The 24,750-nt window shown below is 34.6% G+C and overlaps 1 non-coding gene across 1 annotated transcript; it reads left to right on the plus strand.

Moving 5' to 3' along the window:
• The first annotated feature begins 22,106 nt into the window (after positions 1–22,106).
• LOC114608271 lies at positions 22,107–22,234 on the plus strand. The gene has a single exon (XR_003709340.1). It is a non-coding gene; the product is annotated as a small nucleolar RNA SNORA40 (small nucleolar RNA).
• The last annotated feature ends 2,516 nt before the right edge of the window (positions 22,235–24,750 follow it).

Below are 24,750 nucleotides of genomic sequence, written 5' to 3' on the forward strand. Positions count from 1 at the left end.
GTTACAAGTAGAGTCAGATTTTGCATCTTATTTAGTAATACATCAACGAGGGCGATATATAGTATGCAAACTTCTTTTAAGGACATTTTTGAATGAATGTATTTCTCTTTTTTCTAAAACAAGTAAGTTACAGATACAAATACATCACTTTCTGTGCACATGGCAATAAAGTTAGGTGTATGCTTCATATCGAACCTGGTCATTTAAGTTGTTCTGTCCTTACATTGTATTAGTATTTGTGATAGGAATTCCTGATTGTCAACTTAACTATATATGGAATAAACTACAACGCAGAAATGGAGAGCACACCTACGATCCAGAACTTGAGGCTGGAAGACACAAGCCTTTGATCAAGATCTTGAGGCATAGTGGTCAAGAAAGGCTTATTTCCAGCCAAGGAAATAATCCAAGGAGTAAGAAGAAAGCAGATATAAATTCAAGGTCAGCCTGGGAAGAGCAAATTCTTTTATCTTAAGATAAGATTAAGTCCAGGCATAGTGGTATACACTTTTAATCTGGGCCATACCTTCTGCTGGAGGCCTACATAATGACAATAGAGGAAGAAAGTGTTCATTCTTCTTTGCCTACCTGTACTTACTTGCCAGCATATCTATTGGATCATACTTCTTCAGGATTCTAGCTTACCCAGAAGACCAGATGAAACACCCAGCCTCAATCGACTGAGTAAATACTGAATTGAACTTCCCATTCACAGCTGGACATTGTTGGGTTAGTAGGATAGCAGACTGTAAATCATTACAATAAATTCCTTTATTATATAGAGACATTACATAAATTCTGTGACTCTAGAGAACCCTGACTAGTACAGTATCTGTGAATGTATTTTCAAAATTAATTGTAATAAAAACAGAAGTCTGGGGCCAAAGTGCCAGTGTGCTAAGGAAGCTAATGTCACAGCTAAAGAACTATAGAAGTTACAAACTTTGGGAAGTTCTACGTATTATAAACTTGAACTCTGTGAGGAGCAATCTAAAGTCACAGGTGTATTGAGTTATAGAATAATTTACCATCTAGCTTTGTCTCAGGAACAATTGTTCTGAATGCATTGTCTTGATTTTTGTTAGGGCTGCTGACAACTAGGTGCAGACCTTCATGAATGTTTTATTCAAAGATGTTTCTCTCGAGATCACACAGTTTCTCTGCTTCTACTATTTGCCTTTTATTAATAATATGTTTTTTCCTTCAATTGTTTACCATTCTTTGGAAGATGATTTTTATCACAGCAGCCTCCTTAATTATTGAAATTTCCTATGTCCTGATATATACACATCTGGTAACATGGTGCATGAGTTTGAAATAAGGGCCATATGAAATTGCAGAGTTTGTAACATTGTATACAGTGAAAAACTGGACAAAGATGACTATTGTATTTCACTCCTCGGAAAGTCTATTCCCAAATTATCCCTGCATTTAAAAGAACATTTTAGAAAATGATTCATACTAATTCTATGGAGAAGCCTCTATTTCCTTTAATAATTCTCATGAAAATGCAGAAAGAAAGTCATTATAAGCAAAGCATCTGAAGTATTTTAATTCTTTTCTAGTTAGATTTTAGCTCCCTCTGCCCTCTCCCTCTCCTTCTCCCTCTCCCATTTGTTTTATTCCGTTCCATGTTCCCCTTTCCTTCTTCCAGTTGTATGGAATGTCACAAATTAGCATATTCTTGAAAAAAGATATGATTTTCTATAGAAAAACACATTTTACAAAAGAATTATAATATTTGTCCTGTAAAAAATTCATTTATACAATTTCAACAAACAGAAATGTGAAGAAACAATTTGTTTTAAGCCTACAGAAATGCTGATGAGCATCAGAAAGCAAACCCCATCAACACATTATGAGAACAGCAAAATATGAAGTTGGGCTGTTCGTAAGTCATACCTTTAAGAGACACAGCAAGACAGATTTCATTGTCACGTATTAATCATTTATAATAAAAGTAGGAGCTTTATAAAATATGTATTAAACACCATTAGGTAATGTTGCTATTTTCACTTCTTTTGAATACACAATTAAGTCTTAGGAAGATTTACAAGCCTTATTACCATTTCCCAACACTTTTCTAATAAAATCTCATATTTATTTTCATGATCTATGTGGAAAAATTGTCTGTAAGGATCCAAAGCTAAAGAAAGATGAGTGAGGAAGACAAAAAATATAAATGATCAATTTGAAAATATTTTTGGACTGGCACTGAACTAGAGAAACCTCTTTAATTTTTGAAAGCGTTATTTGCCATGATTTGTCTTAAATTTAAAAATAAACAGATAAAATAGAATTTGTATAAACATACATGATACATAATAAATTATTAGAGTGTCAGTATATTCACTAATATTGAATGTGAGTTTCAATATCAAAAACAGTAAGCATGGGTTTTGTAGTCAATATGTATATATTAAAATATTAACTCTAGTATTTCATAGGTAAGTGATACGCTAAATATTTTATTTGAGCTGAGCCAGGAATCTTTTATAAATAAAATAAGACATTCATTCTTGTCTAGATAATGATTAATATGAGCATTATAATTAAGTATATGCATGCAAGAGTCTCAGAAAATGCCCATTGCTTTCATTTTTACTTTGAGTATATAATGTAGTGTTCATCATTATTTTAATATGCTTTTTAATTTTGATAATGTTCTCTGGATGACTTCTCATCATAATTCCTGCAACTAAAATTTTTATTATAAAATTCTCCAACTTGTATTTGTTTCCGCCCAAATACCAGTCCCATTTCATCTCTTCCCATCTTCTCTGCACTTGCTGTTGATTGATTCTGATAATGAATTACTTAGTTCTAACCTTTGTATCTATATGTATTAGGACACCTGAGTGTGATGAAGTCCTAGCATTCATACAATTCTGGTCTGTTTCAGTATGTGTCTTAATTTTTGGTGCCTGCTTTATGAAGCTCTCACACTGTGTCCTCTGAGCCTTTCATCCCCATGACGACTCCTCAGTCCAATTTCTGATTTACAGTTTTATTTCTTAGCCTTGTCCACCCCTGTTTCATTTTTTACAGTTGAGACTTTCCCCTCTTTTGTTGTATACTGACTCTGAGTAATCATAAATTTAGACTTTCATTTATTTATAGTAATGTTCCTTCATACCATACAGAATAACACTGCTACATGAAAGATTCTAACCCAGCCCATTGCCTTCAAAATGTTCTTCACATGTAGACACTGTTTACTCTGCAAACTTCCAATAATAAAGAGAAGTGTTTTTATAGAATAGCTTCACTGTATTTCATAAGCGAGACTCAGCTTACTTACTTTTTTCTCTAATACCAGTTCCTAAAAATTCAGACACTTGTTCTTTGTGATTTGATGTATTGACTTATTTGTAAGTTATACAAATTATATACACCCACGTTTTCCCACACATAGATCATTTCTTTGGAATGGACAATTGAATTTTATTCACTTTTGAGACACTTTTGTAGACTATGCTTCAGGAAAATAAGAAATACTCAATAAATCATGTTGATGAATGAAGTATGCTGCTTCCTTTCAGCCTGTCACACACAGTTTCAAATTAAGGGTTTGGGAATTAATTGAAAATGAGACAGTATTGAGAGTTAACTGCCGCTTATTGTGCACAGCATTTTATATTTTAGGTACCAATTACCACTTACTTTTTTCATAGTAAGTCACAAACTCGTATTTTCTCAATGGACAATTTATTATATTTAGAAAATCTAGAATATTACCCAGAAATATGCTTACAAAATATTTACAAAATAACTAGTATGATTAAGTAATGATTGATTTGAAGAAATCTTTCAGTGAGCTACATTTTCTTGTAAATTCTTATATGTCATTGTTTCTCAAGTCAAACTTTTCATGAAACCAAAGCTTGAGTTTAGATGCTTATATTAAATAAAGCTAAAGATCAATAAACTGTTATAAATTTCCAAGTGCTTTGTATCCTTCTCTGCCGAAGGTGGTTCTCCACATACACTCACTGACTAAAGAGAACTCCAAAAGTATTTCTCCAGACACAGGAGGCCAACTGTTACTATAGACTTTAGCTATTCTGATCTATAAACAGCATCATCTACAGAAATGTCCAACACTGGGCTATGGTAGAGGTGTCTTGTCATCAAGACGTTTGTATATCCTTTGATTATCATGCAAATCAATACCCTATGACATTATATCTATGAACTGAAAGCTGATTTAATTGTCAAGCTGCTGCTAAAAACATTCAATTAGGAAAAGTGGCCTGAAGACACACAGAAAATGCATGGAAACATCCCCAGGAGATTTTATTTTTATTATTAAAAAAAAACTTAGTCTTGGTTTTTATTCATGACCCATATTTCATGTCAAATTTGGGGTGATTTTATGAAAAAGTGTCAAACAAGTGCAATAAGTGCCGTATTACCTAATAGGACATAAGATAACATTCACAACTAAAAATATTCACTAGAATAATGACATAATTAAGATAGATATATAAAGAGAACATTTAAATTATTCCATTAGGACACATTTTTAATTTATAGGCCAAGACTGTTATATCTCATAAAAAATCTTTTTTCCTATATGTTATTTACATACAATTTGTGATTCTCTTTATTCATTGTTTAAGGGTTTATTGTTTTCTTACCAAAACATCATTCTGATAATTATGGATTTAAAGTAGTATGAATCCTAATCACATCAATTATAATTGGCTGGGTAAATAGACAATAAAAATAGGTAAACTGTGCAGGATTTCTAATTATTAATGACCAGCTATAAATTAGTATCAGTATTGTAAAAAACAAAAGCATTTTATTTCCCAACTTAAAGCTAAAACAGTGTGCTATTCACTTAATTTTTCTTGTTCCTTAATTTCCACAAACCCTTTAGCCTTTTTTTTTCTTTTTGAGTCCCTTCCTTTCAACTGTGACTCTCCATCCCCTGAACCCTCTCCTACTCTAACAATTATTCTCTCTAAATGATTTGTGTTTCGCTGGCAGCTCCATGGTAAGGAAAGTAATATATCCTGATGAAGCCATTAAGCACTGTACTACAGACATTAAGAGGATGATATAGGCATGATTTCAATCATGCAGAGGGAAACTATTCTTGCTCTATGGAGGAACAGTGCCAGGAAGCTTAACCCACTCCAGTCTCTGTCGTTATATCACTGGATTCAAATTTGGAGTTGTCAGAAGAATTAACACCTTTGCTCAAAAAGACAATGACCATAAGGCTTATCATCAGAGTTATGGTTCAGCCCCACATTGAAGAAGAGTAAGGTAGCATACACCAGCTGATATGAGGCCCCCAACACATATTCAGCAGAGGACTGTCGGGTCTGGATTCAGTCAGAGAAGATGCAACTAACTCCAAAGGGACTGGAGGCCCCTGGGAGAGAAGAGGTCTAGTGGGGAGGGCGGTAGGGGATTGGGGACTTCCTCGTGGAGAAGGGGGGTGGGAAATATGGGATGTGGAACAGTCAGAGGGTAGACCGGGGGGGATAAAATTTGGAGTGTAAAAGTAGATTAAATATTTTTTTAAAAAATATAAAAAAATAAAAAAAATAGTGGAATATGTGTCATATTGCAAACAACCTAAATTCAAATCAAGAAGAAATGTATTGGTGATGTTGAAAATATGCTTTAAAAAAGTTAGACCTCTCTGAGGCAGCTGTGAGAGGTAGTGAAATTTTGTGTGAAATTTTGATTACACAAAATTCATTATGGCTTCCAAGATTTGCTAGTATCTCCAATTTCATGTGCTTTCACTAGCTGTTCAATTACCACTACATAAAGTATAAGAAGGTTTCATCTCTGAAATATACATATGATCTATTTTATAAGATATATTTCTAAATGACATTCACAAATTTTGTACTTACAGGAGATTAGAGAACAATTACTGTAAAAAAGGGTGCCAAATATAAAATCAGAATTAGTATGATTTAATTTTATATTATTGAGAAATGTACATGAAATACAAGGTTGATTTAGCTGCATCATACATGTTGTCTGTTTATTAAAATTGGATATTTTAATAAAATTTATCTAGTCATGTGTAATATATAATTTACATACTACTTGATATGTATATGATATGTATCATATGGTATGTATTATACTTGTATTATGTGTGTATGTGTGTGAAATCATTAACAAATCTTCTCAACAAATCAAATACTTATACAGCCTTACACACCTACAAATTCTTGGTAGTGAAATATTTACAATTTATAATTACAAAGTAAAAATTAAGAGTGAAATTTAAAATACTATAATAATAGCAATTACTTGAACTTGAAGATCCTGGAGCTTGTGGAACTATGAAAAGCCTTTGCTGCTAAATGAAATAACACTGTGCCCATTCAGCTTTAAAGATCTGATATTCTGAATCTCTCATCTAGTCTTCCCTGTCTTCTTGCATACTGTAGAAAGTTTCTAGTCATTTCTGCAGTCAGTCAACTCTTCTATTGTCGTCATTAATAGGAAGCAATATGGTGTTAGAAAACAGGCCAATCTCATCAGAATTAATGTAAACTGAAAATATAGAGACTAAAAATTTGGAGTTCTTGAAGTATTTAAAAGTACTTTGAAAGTATATAGAAAAAATCATTTTACTCTCTAATCCTGTTTGTGTGTCTGCATGTGCACATATTTATGAGGTGATTACAACTTTAACATATTTTCAACAAAAGTAGACATAATTCTTTAAACACAAACACATATGCACACATGCAAACACACATACATACACACAAATAGAATGAAACAGTAGTCATCAGTATCCTAAGAGATGGGTATGATCAGAATGTTCTTACATTTTCAATTTTGATGTTTTGCTATTTGTAGATGAGAGGTACTCTTTATGTGGGAAAGATATTTTTGAATGCCTTTAACAAATCTAAATGCAAAGCTGAAGGGAAATATGTAAATGAAATTTTAGTGCAAGCAAGAGAACCCAATGAGAAGTTAATATCTTGAATTTTAAGCATGAACCATTGCTTAAGACTATCAGATTCGCTTGGAAGCATCTTAGAATCATAGATCTAAATCCTCTACCTCGCCTCTACTAAACGGATATCTTCATTTCTGCAAGCACACCGTCTGGCCTATATATGTTCTAACATTTGAGAAATATTTTTATATTATATCATTGTGGATTTATTCTGACTATGAGTATTCCTCAGTTACATGAAAGACACTCCCCAAGTCATAATAGGTACATACAAAGAAGGACATGGTGTAGGAGCGTATAAAGCTAAAAATCCACATAGTCTAACTATGTAACAAGAACCTGAAAATGTACACTGGAGACACTGTTAGAAAATGGATGAGCCATTCCTCATATATCTTAGTGCTAAATTCTTGTTATTTTAGTTTGTATACTTTTTCTTGAATCTTTATTAACAATAAAATAAACCCTAATAACAGCCCATGTCACTTCTCTAAATTCTACTATACTTAAAAAGCCAAAGCTATAAATTTTCTAGACCATTTCTTTGGTATCAATTTTCTTCATTAATCTCCTATGTAGGGTTATTGGTAGACCTAAATTGTTTGTTTAAAACAGACTATAACATAGCATTACTCATCTTTTACTCATTATAACAATTACCTAAATAACCAACTCATAAATACTAATGATCTGTTTGTGTCCGTTTTGGAGATATGAGTCTAGTACTAATCAGCTCCAAGCCATCAGGCTCAGGAAAAGGTTGTTTATCAAGTTGTGAGAACAAAAAGCAAAACAATCCAACTCATAGCCAGAACAAATATAGAAGAAAAAGTAGTATTCTTAGGTTCTCAAACTCCATTAAAGTATATGACTTCAGTGACTGAACTTCTGTTGACATGTCGGCTTCTGAGTGACATTCATGATAAAAACCACAGTTGAACTTCTTGTACCACACAGCCACAGCGACTCTGACTGTATATATCTGATATTCTTCATCACATAGGCAGGAATGCAACAATTGTATGAACAATCTCCAAAGGTACAGACCTGGGATTGAGAAGATATGGGCACTTTCCCCTAGATATGCCACAGTTTTGTATACTCTTGCTTTTCATGAACTTTTGTTTTGAAACTGTAGTAAATTGTGGGAAATACAGCTGTTGATTTAATTATGAACTGTGAAAGAATACAGGTTAAATATTACTATTGCATCCCTCACACTAACCTGTTCTCTATACATTTCTTATAGTCTTTTACAATAGACTTAAATTTTTTGGTGTGAAATCAGATAGAGGAAAAAGACTAGAGAAAAAAATGGCAGTCAATTTGCCTTGAAAGAATTGAAACTATGCATATGTTATAATTTTCCTTTAGGATGGTAGAGAGTGTGAACCCCGGAATATACCTGAGCTTAAGAAGCAGATGCATATGAAGAAAGGAAAGAAGAAGCAGATGAAGCCTATACTTCCTAGTAATGGGAGTTCATTCAATTTAGCCCTAATATTAGATGATACTTAAAAAATGTGTACAAGCTCACAAAACCATCACCAAGAATAATACTTTTTAATGAAAATTTCACCCTACATCTACCTTGATTTCTGCTTTTCACAATTACAAATACTATAGGGAAATTGTGAAATTGAATGACTGTAGTGTAAGGAGCTTGGAGACTTTGGAATCTGGGTAAATTCTACCCTACTTAAGGGCAATATGAAAAATTCACCACAGGGAATAGAAAAATGTATAATGCTATGATTCAAATATCAATCATTCTGATGATCTTAAAAATGTATTCTAAAACGATACATGTTTGAAGGGACTCACTTGCCACTATAAAGTGGAGAGTTTAGTACATATGCATAGCTTAGCTCTCCATATTTTTTAAGACATAAAATTGTTTGTGTTTTCTTTGCAATGAATTAATATACAACTTTGTCTTTGAGGCCCTGGCTGAGCAGTAAAATGGATACAAAACTAACAAGACCACAAACTGTTGATGGGAATTCTAAAACAATCTTAGACAGTGGATGTTTAGATCTTGATTACTATTTGTCTTTATGATACATCTGTGAACGTCTGAGTATTCCAAAAGTCTTGGCTAAAACTCTCATGTTGACCCTAATGAGAAATAACAACTATGCTTGCAAAGCATGGAAAAATGAATTTATGTAGAAGTGATCCTACATTCTGCTTCTTATGATAATCCTTATACATGGAGCATAGAGGTCATTTTAAAAGTATTGTTCTTTTTAAAAAGTTATTTCTTAACAACAATAATTTTCAAACACATAACATTATTGAAACACTCACCATTCTTATATTCTTTTGGGGACAAATAGTAGAAAAATCAACGTCAACAATTGTGATGAAACTAAATGTCAATAAAATGTCAAAACATAAATCTAAAAATAATTTAACAAAATAAATGAGGTCATCATTTATACAATTTCATTATATTTTTATGCCAGACCTTAATTCGAATTGTATAAATTATTAACCACATTACATTGTATTCAGCTCATCATTTTTCACTAAGAGGTGGCTGCCTAAATTTCTACAGTTGCCATAATTTTTCTTCAGAATTTATAGAATCTTAATATTAGATTACATGGAAAAACTACTTGCTAGGATATTTTTAAGCTTACGTTTTTTACTCACCCCATTCAACTACTCAAAAGCAATTTATTAAAAGTATTAGCAGTCAAAGGAAGCTGGAAGCTTTACTGAACCTACTACAAAAGTGAGTTTCTAAAAATCCTCCATCCTTGAGAAACAGCACAGGAAATGACTTCACACAGTAGTGTGTAAGTTAGCATGCTGGGAACATTTTTCCAAAGCATGGCACCTGGCTACCCTTATATAATGTAGGGTGGCACTGAAAATCTACCTGTCAGCAGTGTGAACATGTGATCTAAGGATTTATATGAAATGCCTCCAAATAGAGTGGCCATGCCATTAAATAATGACTCGTCTGTAACAAAACAATCTGAGGGGACACTGCTCTGATATGTACCTGCTATGTGTCACCTCCTGGACTAGAGGTCAGACTTAAGTACTTGGGAATCACAGCAGTCTCCAGTTAATTTCAAACTATAATTTTTGCCTAACAAGTAGTTTAGATTCAGATAATCAGTTGTCACTCTGAAGGAATAACTTAAGCAATAAAGATTAGCATGGCTCCAGGGGATTCCAGGTTTGAGAGACCAAGGACTGTCTTTCAGTGGGTTGTTTTAGAACACATAGGGTGGGCCATCCATTTTTCCCCAGATGTTGGTCGTATTGTAAGCAAAGATCTAAGCAAGCATAGAAGAGAAGAAGATGATTTTTAGAATGGCTCTAACAATCAACTAAGCCAGTCTGCTTAACAGTGTTAGAAAACTTGTATTCTTAACTTGAAAAATGCCCCTTGTAAAAGTACTATACTTAGCCAAACACATCAGTAACATTAAAATAAAAATAAATATTGGAAGAATAACACATAACAATTTTTTAGAAGATTTTCAATATTTAAACAAACTCTTCTTATTCATAAGGATATGCACTAGAGTAAAAGATGTTTCAGGGTGTTCTTCAAGTTTGCACTGAAGACAGATGTCTCAAGACAAGTGTAAACTGTGCAGTACTGCCTTGTGTGTGAGTCTTCATCTTGACATCAATATTTGTGAGGAGCTCTTTAAGAGAACACCTGAGTGGATCATATAAAAGAGATGTCTATGTTAACATTTAGTCTCTCATTGGTTCAAAACTATAATCTAAATTATACAAAATCTGTGTGGTCTGTGTCAATTTAAAAAGACATTTTTGATTACAGAAATATAAGCAAAATTTAGATAACTGGATTTGCAACAAAAGTTGACGATTTGTAGAAAGTTATCTAGTACTGGCATCTAACCCAAAGCTAGTTGTTGTTGTGGAAGCAAAGAGGAACAAAACCTAAGCTAAAAGAAATGCAGGGAAAGAAACAGAGCAGAGACTGAAGTAAAGGCTATCCAGAGACCACCCCACCATGTGATCCATCCCATCAGCAGGCACCAAACCCTGACACTATTGCTAATGCCAAGACATGCCTGGTATGGCTGCTCTCTGAGAGGCTTTGCTAGCACCTTACTAAGACAGATGCAGACAATCACAGATAACCATTGGACTGAGCATGGGGACCCCAATGGAAGAGTTAGGAGAAGGACTGAAGGAGGGGAAAGGTATTATAACCCCATAGGAAGAACAACAGCACTTACTAACTGGGTCCCTCATAACTCCCAGAGACTAAATCACCAATCAAAGATCCAGCCAGTCCATGGCTCCAACTACATAGGTAGCAAAGGGCTGCCTTATCTGGCATCAGTGGGGGGGAAGTGGGGGTGCTTGGTCCTTTGCAGGCTTGATGTATGAGAAAAGGGGGATGCTAGAGGGATAGGGCAGGAGTAGGAATCTTAAAATATTTAGGAATCAGTGTTATAAATTATTGTAAGTAGCCATTCAATATTAATAATTTAATAACATGTTGAATAGTCATTATTAAATTAATATTTGCACTTATTGTTAAATCCGACCTCTGTGATGCCAATTTCATCCACAAATGAGGAAATTAAGGTTAGAAGAAACTCTCATGATTTTTGTAAACTCATCCAACTGCTATTGTGTTCAATATTGTGACATACATTAAGTAAGGAGTAATGGAGATTGCAATATTTACTATTAAATCTGAACTTTGTGATACCAATTTCATTCACAAATGATGAAATTAAAGTTAGAGGAAAGTTCCATGATTTTCAAAAACTCATAGAACTGATATCGTGTTCAATATTGTGACATACGTTGAGTAAGGAGTATTGGAGATTGCACTGCTTGAAGCATAAACACAGATAACTTCTATTTAAGTACAGTATTTGCATATACTGTAATGATTTTTCACTTTCAAAATATTGGCTTAGTTCATAAAACTATCCAAGGCTCATGAAATAGCAACATAAGATTTTAGACATCACAATTATGATCTTCTGAGCTATATTTAACCATTTAAAATCATTTTCATTCTTGACATTAGAATATAATATCATAATTTCTCAGTTTCCTTTCCTCCTTCCAAACTCTCATATAAACCATCTCCTTCTTCACTCTTGAATCCATGTTCTCTTTTTCTATAATTTCATATAAGTACTCGTAAATATAACCTACTTGTAGGACCTCAAAGGGCTGCTATGCCCTGGCTGAGACTTTCTGTGTGCTTCTGTCTATTAAGTAACATTCTGCAGGTCCACTAAGATCAAAAACATTGTGACTAAGGCATGGTACCCCAGGAAAGGAATTTACGCTTGACATCCCAGTTGAGTTCCTGTTTTTTCCTGAGTTTGTGTTTTTCCTTCCCTGACTTGGTATATATATTGAATCTGCCCAGTGAAGGCATTGGTATTCTCTCATAATGGAGGACCCGAGTCTGAGTCTTTCTTTAATCGCCCAAGCCTATGCCCAAGCTCAGAACTGCGGCAGCGCTGGAGCTGTCACTACCTAATTTATGTAATGTTATTTATATGCTCATGTTTTCATAGATGACCATTCTGCATTGGAAACCAGTTTGGGGGCCTCTTTCCTAAGGAAGACTATTCCTTTCTTGTACTCAACTTTATTCACATGTTCAACTTTGCAGGCATTCCTCTATAATTTTAAAAACAACAAAAAATAAAGAAAGAAAAGACAGGGCCAAAGAGAAAGGATGAGATTTTACAAATATACAAAGATAGGAATCATGAATCCAGAACAGAACTGCCCATGGTAGAAAGCACAGGCACACTGATGCTCCACTGTCTACCTGAGCGGTACTGCCTATGGTGGAAGGCACAGACACAAGGATGTTGCACTGTTTGCCTGTGGCTGACCAAACCTTTATTTCTTATTTTATTTACATTTCTTTATTTCTTTATTTTATTTACATTTCAAATGTTATTCCCTTTCCCCATTTCCTCCACTCACCCAGAAACCCCCTATCCATCCCCCCTCTTCCTGCTTCTATGAGGATGTACCCCTACCCACCCACCCACTCCCTCCTCCTCACCCTCGAATTTCCCCACACTGGGGCATCCAGCCTTCACAGGACCAAGGACCTCCTCTCCCACCTATGCCCAACAAGGTCATCCTCCCCTACATATACAGCTGGAGCCATGGTTTCCTCCCTATGTGCACTCAGGGTGGTGATTTAGGCCCTGGGAGCTCTGGTTGGTTGGTATTGTTGCTGTCTCCATGAGGCCGCAAACCCATTCTGACCAATTCTTGAAATATGCTTAAGTGGAACTAAAAAATTATTGAAATTTTTTCTAAGTTCATATTAGGTATAAACATGAGGCTGGTGGCTTTTGTCCTGCACAACAAATCTCTACATCCTATCCTCCTAAATTTAGGAAGCTCATTCAGAGAACTTCTAATTTTGATCAATAAGAACAATTGCACCATTCATAAAATGAGAAATCTTCAACCTCTGAATCCTTTGTACTTTCTACCAATACACAACTTAACCTTACTGACATTGTGTCTAAAATCTCTATATGCTTAGTGTTAGATGATCTCCATTTATTTTGTATGGCTATTCTAACCCACTCTATAGGATCATTCATTGAAATATATATGTCATATATATATGGCAAGTATGTGTCCTTTAATTATGTATCTAAAATAAAAGGATTTTGACCTCTTTCTGTTTATATCACTGAATTCTATCTTGTAGTTTGTGATCAATATATATTAAATTCACATTTATAAATGTGTATGACAACAGATCTTTAGGACTTTGTAAATGAACAAAATTGAACATAATCTGTTCTTTTCAGTACTCTGGTTATTATGACTATAGCAGAGGCTTAATCAATCTGTTTGTGATGTTTAAAATTTTTCTTTCTGTTTTTAATAGGGCATAAACTATTGGAGTAACCTGGTGAATCTCAGAGCTGGTCCTTGTTTCTTTTTCTGTCTTTCACTGTTCCTCTCACTGAGTCACGGTCTATTTTTACTAAAAATATCCCAATAAGCTCCTGAGTGAACTCTACAAGTCTTTTCACTTTTCTACTCTCTTCGTGATACTTGTGTTTCTAAATTCTTCTACAACCAGACTCTTTATTCATTGTCCTCTTCTATTAACTGCTAGAATACAGGGACTTCCTCCTTGGTTATTCAAAAGAATATGAATGGATAGAGGCCTGATATTCCTTTGATTGACTTGAGCTTAGAGATAAAACCAGCATTTGGCCTCAAAAAGAAATCATTTTGAGGCACCATTTCAGCCTAAGTTAAGCTAAGCTTGAGCCTATGTTTGCATTCGATATTGTGCTTGACTTTACCTTATCCTTTCTTTCTTTTGTGATTTACACACTTCAGTTTTCTATAAGTATTCTATTAATAAATCACAACTATGTGAATTTTGATCTCAAAGCCATGTTTTAAAGAGAATAATTAATGCACAAACCAAATTGTTTTTGTCTGTGGCCAGTGGATTGGCATTTCTTCTACAATACACTCTTACCTTCAGTCTTGGCACTGCTCCTCAAGATTTCATTTTACAGCAACCTATGTGGAGCTCTGCCCTTATACCTAACTGTCAAATTCACAGTTTGGTTTTGATTCTCCTTTAAATAGGTTGTGGTGACATGTTATTCGTTTATGGTTTTCAGTAGCCTGGATTTTTAACAATTTTGCTGTGGTCGACAAAGTGTTAACTAGCACTTGGTACATATTAAACATTCAAACATTCATTAACGAGAAAAGTAGTAGATAATTAGTTTTCAACTATCACAAACACTAACGTGGAACATTTTCTCTTAAGTAGAGTACAAGGGTGGAAAACAAAAATTAAATTAAAAAGGAGAATATTAAAAATGTGGAAGAGGAGAGAGAAGAATATGAAAGTTTGACAAACATAAACATGATCAAAGCACACTGACCACAGTAGATGTTGTAGATAATGAAACTGTACATGGTACAATTAATAAAAAAATTTTTAAAAAAATCACAAACCCCACTAGTTTTAAAGAAAAGATATTACTAGAAAGTAGGAATCGAAATTCATAAAACTGTAGCATTGAATAAATCATAAAGTGGTCAGGTATATAATTATTTCCCCAAAATTTCTATGCTCATAAAAAAACATATTGAGTGTTATACCTCCTATGTGCATTGACCTGCATTGTTCTGTAACATACATTTTGGACACAAAGAGTATCCACTTATTTCTCAGGGGTTTATTTGAAAGTAAATACTTTTTAAAATGTTATATATTACATTTAATATTAGAACTCTACATTCTGTCTCTAATGTGTACCCTCACATTTAAATTTTAGAGGGAAAGAGCAATAATTCTTGCCCTCCAAAAAAGATACAGACATCTTAACTTCATTAAATGAGAGAGTAAAAAATTAAGTTTAATTTTCAAATTGAGAGTCAAATAATGGGTCATGTCATCTGGTGAGTGCTCAGAAAGCACCTTAGCTGAGCATTGGAAGAAGTAAATAACTAAACAGTCTACAGAAAATCAAAGAGTAACTGAGTCTTCACCACATAAAGAATCCATGAAAGCTTTCTAACTAAAATACAATTTATATTCATATGTATTTCAATAACCTATTTCTGCCTCTTGTGCCTTACACAGAAGATATATTGAAAATGTTTCTATTCAATAAGTTGTTTTTCATTTCTAGTGAAACATAGTCTATTTTTTGCCCTCAGACTTGATTTTGAATACATCAGGCACCTAAGATTCTTAAACCAGTACACAGAGCTCTTATACTATTTCCTTGTTAAGGCACTAAACATGAACAATATTTCTGGATATAGACCAAACTTATATGATACACTGATTGATTCTGAATATATCCAAACTCCATGTTGGTAACAAAAAGGACACATGACAAAAACTGTACCTTGTTTCCTTGCTTTCAAGCTAAAATCCTTGTTTTAGAAATCAACCAAGGAATATCTAATGGCTGAGAGATACATAAAGAAATGTTCAACAGCCTTAGTCATCAGGGAAATACAAATCAAGACCACCATGAGATTCTACCTCACACCAGCCAGAATGGCTAAGATCAAAAACACAGGTGACAGCAGATGTTGGCGAGGATGTGCAGAAAGAGGAACATTCCTCCATTGTTGGTGGAAGTGAAAGCAAGTAAAACCACTTTTGAAATCAGTCTGGCAGTTTCTAAGAAAATTGGAAATTGTTCTACCTGAAGCTATACTGCTCCTGGGCATATACCCAAAAGATGCTCCATCATATAACAAGAACACATACTCCACTACATTCATAGCAGATTTATTTATAATAGCCAAAAACTGGAAACAACACAGATGCCCCTCAGCAGAAAGATTGATGCAGAAAATGTGGTTTATATACACAATGGAGAACTACACAGCAGTTAAAAACAATGACTTCAGGAAGTTTACAGGCAACTGGGTTGAACTAGAAAATGTCATCCTGAGTGAGGTAACTCAGACACAAAAGAACACACATGGTATGTACTTGCTAATAAGTAGATACTAGCCCCAAAACTCAGAAAGGCCATGGTACAATCTACAGACCATATGGAGCATAGAAAGAAGGAAGATCGGGGGTGAATGCTTCAGTCTTGCATTGAGGAGAGAATAGGATGATTTTGGGAGGTATAAGGAGAGGAGGGTAAAGGAGGGGGAGGAAATAAGGGTGGCAGTATAAGAAACTGGAAGAGATGTGAGAGAGGTACAGAGGGTCAGGAAGTCGAATAAAAATAGGCAACAGGGGAAATGAGGAACTGGGAATAGCCACTGGAGAGTCCCAGACACCAGAGAAATGTGAGGCTCACAGGATCCAATATGGTTGACTTTAGCTGTAATGTGCAGAGAAGATGGAGATAGAACTTGTGGAGACCACCTCCAATAGATAGTCATGGCTCCTGGCTAAGGAATGGGGCCGCCTTCTGTTCTCAGATTTTTACCCAGAAATGTTCCTGTATAAAGAAAGAACAGGGACAAAAAAATGGAACAGAGACTAAAAAAGGGGGCCAGTCAGGAACCAACCCACCTGGTGATACCTGCAGACACCAAACTCAACACTGCTGCCGTGGTCAAGAGGCCCTGGCTGACAGGAACCAATTGTAGTGATTCCTTGGGAGGTCCGGACAGCAACTGATCAGTACAGATGTGGATGTTTGGAGCCAGCCAACAGACTGAACTCAGGGAACATTGTGGGGGAGCCGACAGGACTGGAGGAACTGAGGGGGACTGCAACCCCATTAAAAGAAAAACATAGTCTGGCCTAACTGCTCAGTCCTCCCAAAATCTAGACCACCAAACAAACAGTGTACCTGGAAGGATCCAGGGCTTCAGATACATATGTAGCAGAGTATGACCTTGTCCTACAGCAACAGGAGAGGAGGCCTTGGTCCCAGGGAGGTTTGATGCCCCAGAGTAGGGGAATGCTGGAGCGGTGGGGCAGGAGAGTGTAGGTGGGTGGGAGGGCACTCTCCTATGGACAAAAGGGAGGGCAAATGTGAAATGGGGGTTGGGGGAGGGGTAACTGGGAAGTGGGATATCATTTGAGATGTAAATGAATGGAATGATTAAGAAAAATATCTTTTATATTCTTCAATCAGTAAACTCCTGGGAAGGACACGATTTTCTGTAAATGTCTAGATAGACAAATAGATAGATAGGTAGGTAGATAGATAGATAGATAGATAGATAGATAGATAGATAGATAGATACATATACAAAACTAAAGTTTTCAGTAATTACAAAGAGATGGCATACATGTTGATATGTACAGGTAACTATAATTACATTATTAATGTTAATCTAGACTTCAACAATATACTAGTATTTCAAATTTCCCTCACAACATTTATTCAAAGGTCTCAACAAATATTAAATATTAGTAATTCCTCAGTTGTCCTAATAACTGTATAATCAATTTTAGAAATGTAAAGTTTATTTGTTAATAGCTGGCTACATTATTATAAAACCTAAAGTGAATTTACTGGGTTGATCTTACTTAAGATAGTGAGTGATAACCTATACTGTGTACTAATAAAGAAAACTGCCGTTTTGAAAGCTATGCCAGAATTATTTGGATTGCAAATAAAATTTACTTAAATACCCCCCTTAATTAACTAATTTTCAGATCACATAATCTAAATAACAATCAGGTCAAATTAATCACCAGGCTACAGTCTCCTTCCAAATTGTGTCCCTGTTTCCTGCTAAGTTGTGTCATTCTTAAACTGAAGATCCAGTAGAATTAAAGGTATCTCTAGTTCTATGTTCTCCAAAATTCACATGAAGCTTTAAAATCGAAAGGGATAAAATTTAAGACAAATTAAAATCATATCTTTATTCTCAGTAATCAAGCAATGTCATTAGAATTAAAATAGTTACTTTTAATTTGCATTTGTGTCCTATTAAGTATTCAATCTAGGCCCCTGTACATGCTGAACAAAAATGCTTAACCATTGGGTTATACACAAGACCCTATAGACTATTTTATTTTCTATTTCCAGGATGAAAGAATTCTTTTCCTAACATAAGCAAAAATCTAATCAAAATGTATGGAACAGTTGTTTGTAAAAATGTCGTTAGGGACTCTGTATGATTCTGATTCACAAGGAAAAGGAAATGTGAGATAATGTCACAACTGTCATGGCCACTAGCTTTGTTCTAACTTTTGGGACATAGTATAGGGGATTGTGCCATGACACACAAGAATCTAACAGCAATAATGAGGTAAGAAGACAGAAGCTATATTGAAGCCATGAAAATGATTAAATTTAGGGAGTATACACTGCAAAGGATGCCCTAAAGAAAAACAGCCCAGAAACCCTATATCTTCCATGACAACTTTTATTAAATACTAAGTAAGACTTAGGTACTCAGAGTAAAGTATTCTAAGGTTAGCGTATTTTTTACTTTTCTAAAGATGTGATAACAAACCATGACCAAGACAAATTTTAGAAGAAATGGCTTATTTGACTTATGGCTCCAGAGGGATAAAAGGACATCATGGTGTGGAAGCATGACTGCAGTCATGACTGCAAGAACTGTAACTGAAAACCCACATTTTGAAAAACAGTGAAGAAGCAGAGATAGTGAAGAGTAGAGCAAAGCTTTAATCTCTTAAAATGTCTTGCCCTAATGCATTGCATTCTGCAGGAAGACCACACCTTCTACACATTGCCAAACAGCACTATTAACTGCAGACCAGTTATTAAAATGATCATCAGTGTGTGGTCTATATCTAATTAAAACTACCACAACTGGACAAGAAACGGCATCCAGTCAGTGAGTAGTTCTGAAGTTCAAACAGCTTGAGCATTATGACCTCAGCAGCTTTCAGAACCCACATCCGCTTACAAACACTGTGTTGCGACAAGGAAAGGCTTCTTACCTCTCCTGAAGTAGAAGTGAGTGGGGACTCCAGAAATGCCATGTGTTGAAAGGTGAAGTCATTCAACTCAAAGATAAAGGAAAGATGAAAATGTTGGCTTCATTGAAGGATGGTGTCATTTTTGTTTTTGTGTTTGCTCAGTTTATTTGCTTGAAATTAAGTGTCAATCTATAAGTAGCATAGTCAGACATTGAATTTAGGATTTTCTTAGATCAGATTCTTTCTATCTCTATAATCATAAAGGATGGAAATAATTGAAATTTTATCCCCTGTGTTTATAAAACTAAACCAAGACACAAATAACAACACAAAATGCTATTTTCAGGAAAAAAAGACAATTTGTTACATATTGTATATTCAGAACATAAAGATAAAAAGGAATGAACTTGTCAAGCACAGTGGTGCACACCCATTAATTCCACCTTTTTTAAAATTTATTTATTTAATTTTTATTTATTTATTTATTTATTTATTTATTTATTGGTTTTTTGAGACAGGATTTCTCTCTATAGTCCTGGCTGTCCTAGAACTCACTCTGTAGACCAGGCTGTCCTAGAACTCAGAAATCTGCCTCCCAAGTGCTGGGATTAAAGGCGTGGGCCACCACTGCCCAGCCTAACTCCAACTCTTAAGAGGCAAGGTCAGGAGGCTTTGTATAAGTTTGGTATACTCTGAGAGTCCTGGGCCAGGCAGGGCTAAATAGTGAAACTGTTAATTCTGGGATTCACCAGGGAAAATAAAGAACAGAATCCACAATTGTTCAAAATAAAGCAAGCTGTATTTGAGTCCACTCTGGGCTAGTCAGTCTGCTGTCTCCCCTAAGTCATGAGAGAAGCCCCAATGGCTTCTTGAATTTCTTTTTATAGGGGAGATAAGGTGTTTACTGAGGGAGAGAGAGTTAAGAGTTATTGTTAAAGGATACAAGTACAAAGACAAGGATATGCATCAAGTGAATGGAAGTTACAAGCAATAACAAAGGCAAAGATATACATCAGAGGGGGAATACCCTTATAGAGGCAGGGGGATGGGGGATAGGATAGGGGGTTCCAGAGGGGAGACTTGGAAAGGGGAAAACATTTGAAATGTAAATAAAGAAAATATCCAATAAAAGAAAAGAAAAAAAGAGACATACATCAGTGACTGGGGATGACAAGCAGACTGCATCAGACTAGGAACTTACTCTTGATTTCAAAAAAGCACCTTAATTAGGAGGAATTTATACCACACAGACTTATCTCTTAGCTAGATTTTAGCACCAAGCAAACTGTTTTAACTATAAACAAAACTGTCATTCTTCAATGCAAGTTTTTCTGTTTTGGTTTCTTTTCTTTTCTCTTCTCTTCTTCTCTTTTTCAAGTTTAAAGGAAGCATTTATTAAATATTAATTACTGACCAAGACTTTGACCTGATCAGGACTAATTTCTATAATTCCCCAGCTGGAATGGACTCACAGACACTTGTTGCAGGAACTTATAAGGAGAAACTATTAGCTACCTTACATTTCCATTAGGTTTTGTTGTTTCCCAAGAACTACAATTCCCAACATTCTAGGAAGGTACCTGATTCCTGTATAGGAGGGGATTATAGTTTTTTGTTAGTTTGTTTGTTTTTGGCATTAAAAATACCTTGCCTATAAAACAAACAAATAAATGAGGAAATAACTGATAGAATATATTGCATTGTCAATACAATTAAAAGTGCATAAAAAGACAGACCTTGGATGGGAATCATGGTTCTATGATGGGTCTTGTGCTCTTTCACCCAAATCAAGATGGTCACAACCAATTATAAAACTACCTTCTGACTCTGCTGCCTCCCATACTCAAGGGCCCACACACATCATTCAAAATGATAATTTAAAACAAGACAAAGTATTATTTTTAGAAGTTAGGCTTAGTCTATAAGAAACATTGTTTCATTTGTAATTATCAAAAAGTAGATATTATACTTGCCTGTTGATCTAGACAGCCACAAAACTTGCCATGAATGATCTGTAAAACTTTTCATATCAAGGATTATTCAGTGTTTGGATTGCTGTATGTAATAAAATTGATACCCAGTTAAGTGGGCATAAAGCAGGCTCTTTGTTTTATAGCACTATGGAGGAAAGCCAGGGCCTTACCCATGATAGGCAACCCTCTTATACTAAGATACATTCTTAGAACCAGCATGAATGATATATCAAAGAAAAATACTTGAAATAGAAAAAAAAGATTTTATTCTTAGGAGCATTTGAATTGACCACAGAGTAGAAAAAGTCATTTCAGGGATGATAAAAATATTCTATAATTTGATAAAGATATAAAATAAATGGTATAAGAAATGGTTGAAATTTATATAATTGTACACATAAAATGTCTCCATCATCTCATATCTATGTTACACATTAATTGCATATATATCAGAAGCTTTAAAGCAGATTGTTTCTTATCTGTGCTCATTCTTTTGATATAAGACAGTCTGTACTATAGCTGCAGAACTACCATATATAATAATGAATAATGCTTAGGCCTTTTCTCTTCTTCCTAAAATGGTTAGAGTGTGTATTGATGGTCCTGCTCTCAGCTTATTAATTATGGATAATGTGCCAATATCATGTATTTTATCCTCAAATGCTTTTGTGGGTTGGGATGGGAGGTAGTGACATCCTCTTGGAGAAGGAAGAGTAGGAATAAAATGAGGAACTATTGGAGGGTAGACTAGGAGGTGGATAATGACTGGACTGTAAAAAACAAGATTAAATATAAAAATACAATATATAACACTTGTTTGTATTTTTGTTCAAAGGGTGGACAGATGCATAGAAGACAAATGCAAAAATAAATCCTCATTTGCCATCCACAACTCATTGATGCGTATGTGTTTTTCTAAATTCATGAAGGACTATAATATACAAGACAGATCAAAGAGATAAAGTTATTAGTGGGGTCAGTTCTGACAACTGCTGATAATCTAAAAGCATAGGTAATAGAAACTAATGTGATAGATGAATATGCATATTTTAAAGTCTTATTTTGAAGATGAGGACAAAGATAAAAATATCTGTGAACAAATGTTCGTTTCAATGTACCTATTACTGGTATCTAAAACAGCTTGATAAAGAATCATTACTTAAAATAAGAATAAAAATGATGATGGGAAACTTTATAATTCATTAATACACTGATAACAAACTGACTGACAGGATCAGAATGCAGACCTTCATGGTCTCTTCCTAGAGAATTCATATCTGACTGCTAACAATAATACAAACTCCCAAATAAGCATTTACTGATTACATAGATTTCTTTCATTTGTCATCATCTTGACTGTATATTATCCTTAATTGTATTTAATAATTTTATTCTTTCTTAGATGTCTACAGACCTTCATCTGTGTCTGTGTTTCTTCTTTGGCAAAAAGGCTCAGTTGGAATGTCGACTTTTAACATTAGTGTTTTTAGTGACAATATATTTTCCTGACTTCTGAGTTACTTTACTCAAACTCAACAATGGAAGGCTGTAGAGAGAATATCTTATGGCTCTATGGATGTGGCACTTGTCAATAAGAAATCTGATGGCCTGTGGTTTAGGCAGAAAAAAGGAAGCAGGACAATGGGTGCCAGAAAGGATTCTGGGATGCCAGACATGGGAGATTTGCCCAGGAAGATGTGACAAGATGGACACATGGTAACTGAGCACAGGTAACCAATCACATAGCAGAGTGTAGATCAGAATAAATGGGTTATATTAAGTTATGGTCTAGTCAGAGATAAACCTAATCATATGTTCAAGGTATATATTTGTTAATATATTTGTTAATATATTTTGAGTCTGAGTCTTATTCTGGGAGCATTGGTTCAGGAGGAAGAACCAGACCAAATTTCTACAGATGGCATACCTTGTATGATGTATGTCTCCAATCTTTGTGTTTTTTGAGTTTTTTTTTCTTTTTAACAGAGATGGGAAGTATCAAAAATCTTAGAAAAAAGCCTTTATTAGAAAGTTCTTATTTCTGTTTAACTTATTGAAGCAGTACCTGTGTATATTTCCAAATGTTTTCCACACAAATGGGTTATGGTAAAATGAGCCAAGTGGCCTAGTTTATTGTTTAGCGAGCATGTTCAAGAAATCCACACATGTAACATTCTTTCAAAACGGGACAACCAAAATGCAGTAATTTTTCTCTCTGCTAACATATTAAAAACTGAGTTACAACAATGATAGACGCTGTCTCCAGAAAACACATTACCAATATGCAATGCAATAACTGGATTCATGGTTCACACTCCATGTCTCAATCTATAAAATGTGAAGAGAAGAGGCAATATAAAAATCTGGGAAAGGACACATCCTAAGTTTTTCCATTAAATAGAATACTTTGTAGTAAATGTTTTATCATAAATATTAGACTGGCCAGATTGGCTTGCAGCTGGTTCAAGAGTTTTTCTGCCTTGAGCTTAAACTAAAACCATGAAAAGAACAATTTCTAACCATGGTATTCTTTTGTTCCCTGTGAAACAAGAAGAATGCAAAGAGAACTTAAAACTATGAGGAATTATTTGAAAAATCTTTTAAATATTGTCATGAATGGAACAAGAGTGTGTGAGATATATATATATATATATATATATATATATATATATATATATATATATCTCCATCATAGAAGCATCAAGTGCACATGGTTAAAAAGAAATATATAGCTTAAAATAATGTTTAAAAGAATAAGATGCCAACTCACATTTTATTCCTTTATTCAGTGTTTACTTAGCCAGATATACTGATTTATATGAGTAACATAGAAGAAAATGACAACGCTGTCTCCTTTTAGAGAATAAGTATGTTCATGAGAATAATTCATATCTATGATTTTCAAAATGACTACATTATTTACAGTTCTCTAATGCTATGGTAAATACATGAAAAAAGCCATTTAAGGAAAGTTTTAGTGCATGTCGCTAGACCTCATTGAATGAGATGTGGTAAGGCATCATGGTAGGGGATCTCTATTGGAGGAGAACTGCTTACTTCATGCTGGACTGGAAGCAGAATAGCAAGTACTTGTACTTGTATGTTCCAGCCTCTTCCTCTCTTCTTTCCCTTGGATTCTGAGACTGTGGGATATTAAATAATGTCTCAGCAGACGTCCTCAGGGCTCCAAACTGAGATGGATTCTATTAATCTCCTCAATATGGCTTGATCCAGTTGATAAATGTAGCCATTGAAATCACATAGCTATGACTGTTTTGCTTTCACAGTTTTTAATCATTTATCAGTCTGAAATTCAAGAATAAATGCTGCAGGAGTACAACTTCAAGACTGCATTGTTTTATCTTGTTTTTTAAGACAAGAACTTATTGTGAAGCCCATATTGTCAATCGTGTATACACTCTCACTTGTTCGTTAACTCATTCAATAATAGA

Source organism: Grammomys surdaster, unplaced genomic scaffold, assembly GCF_004785775.1.
Source record: "Grammomys surdaster isolate TR1022 unplaced genomic scaffold, NIH_TR_1.0 125888, whole genome shotgun sequence".
NCBI lineage: Eukaryota > Metazoa > Chordata > Mammalia > Rodentia > Muridae > Grammomys > Grammomys surdaster.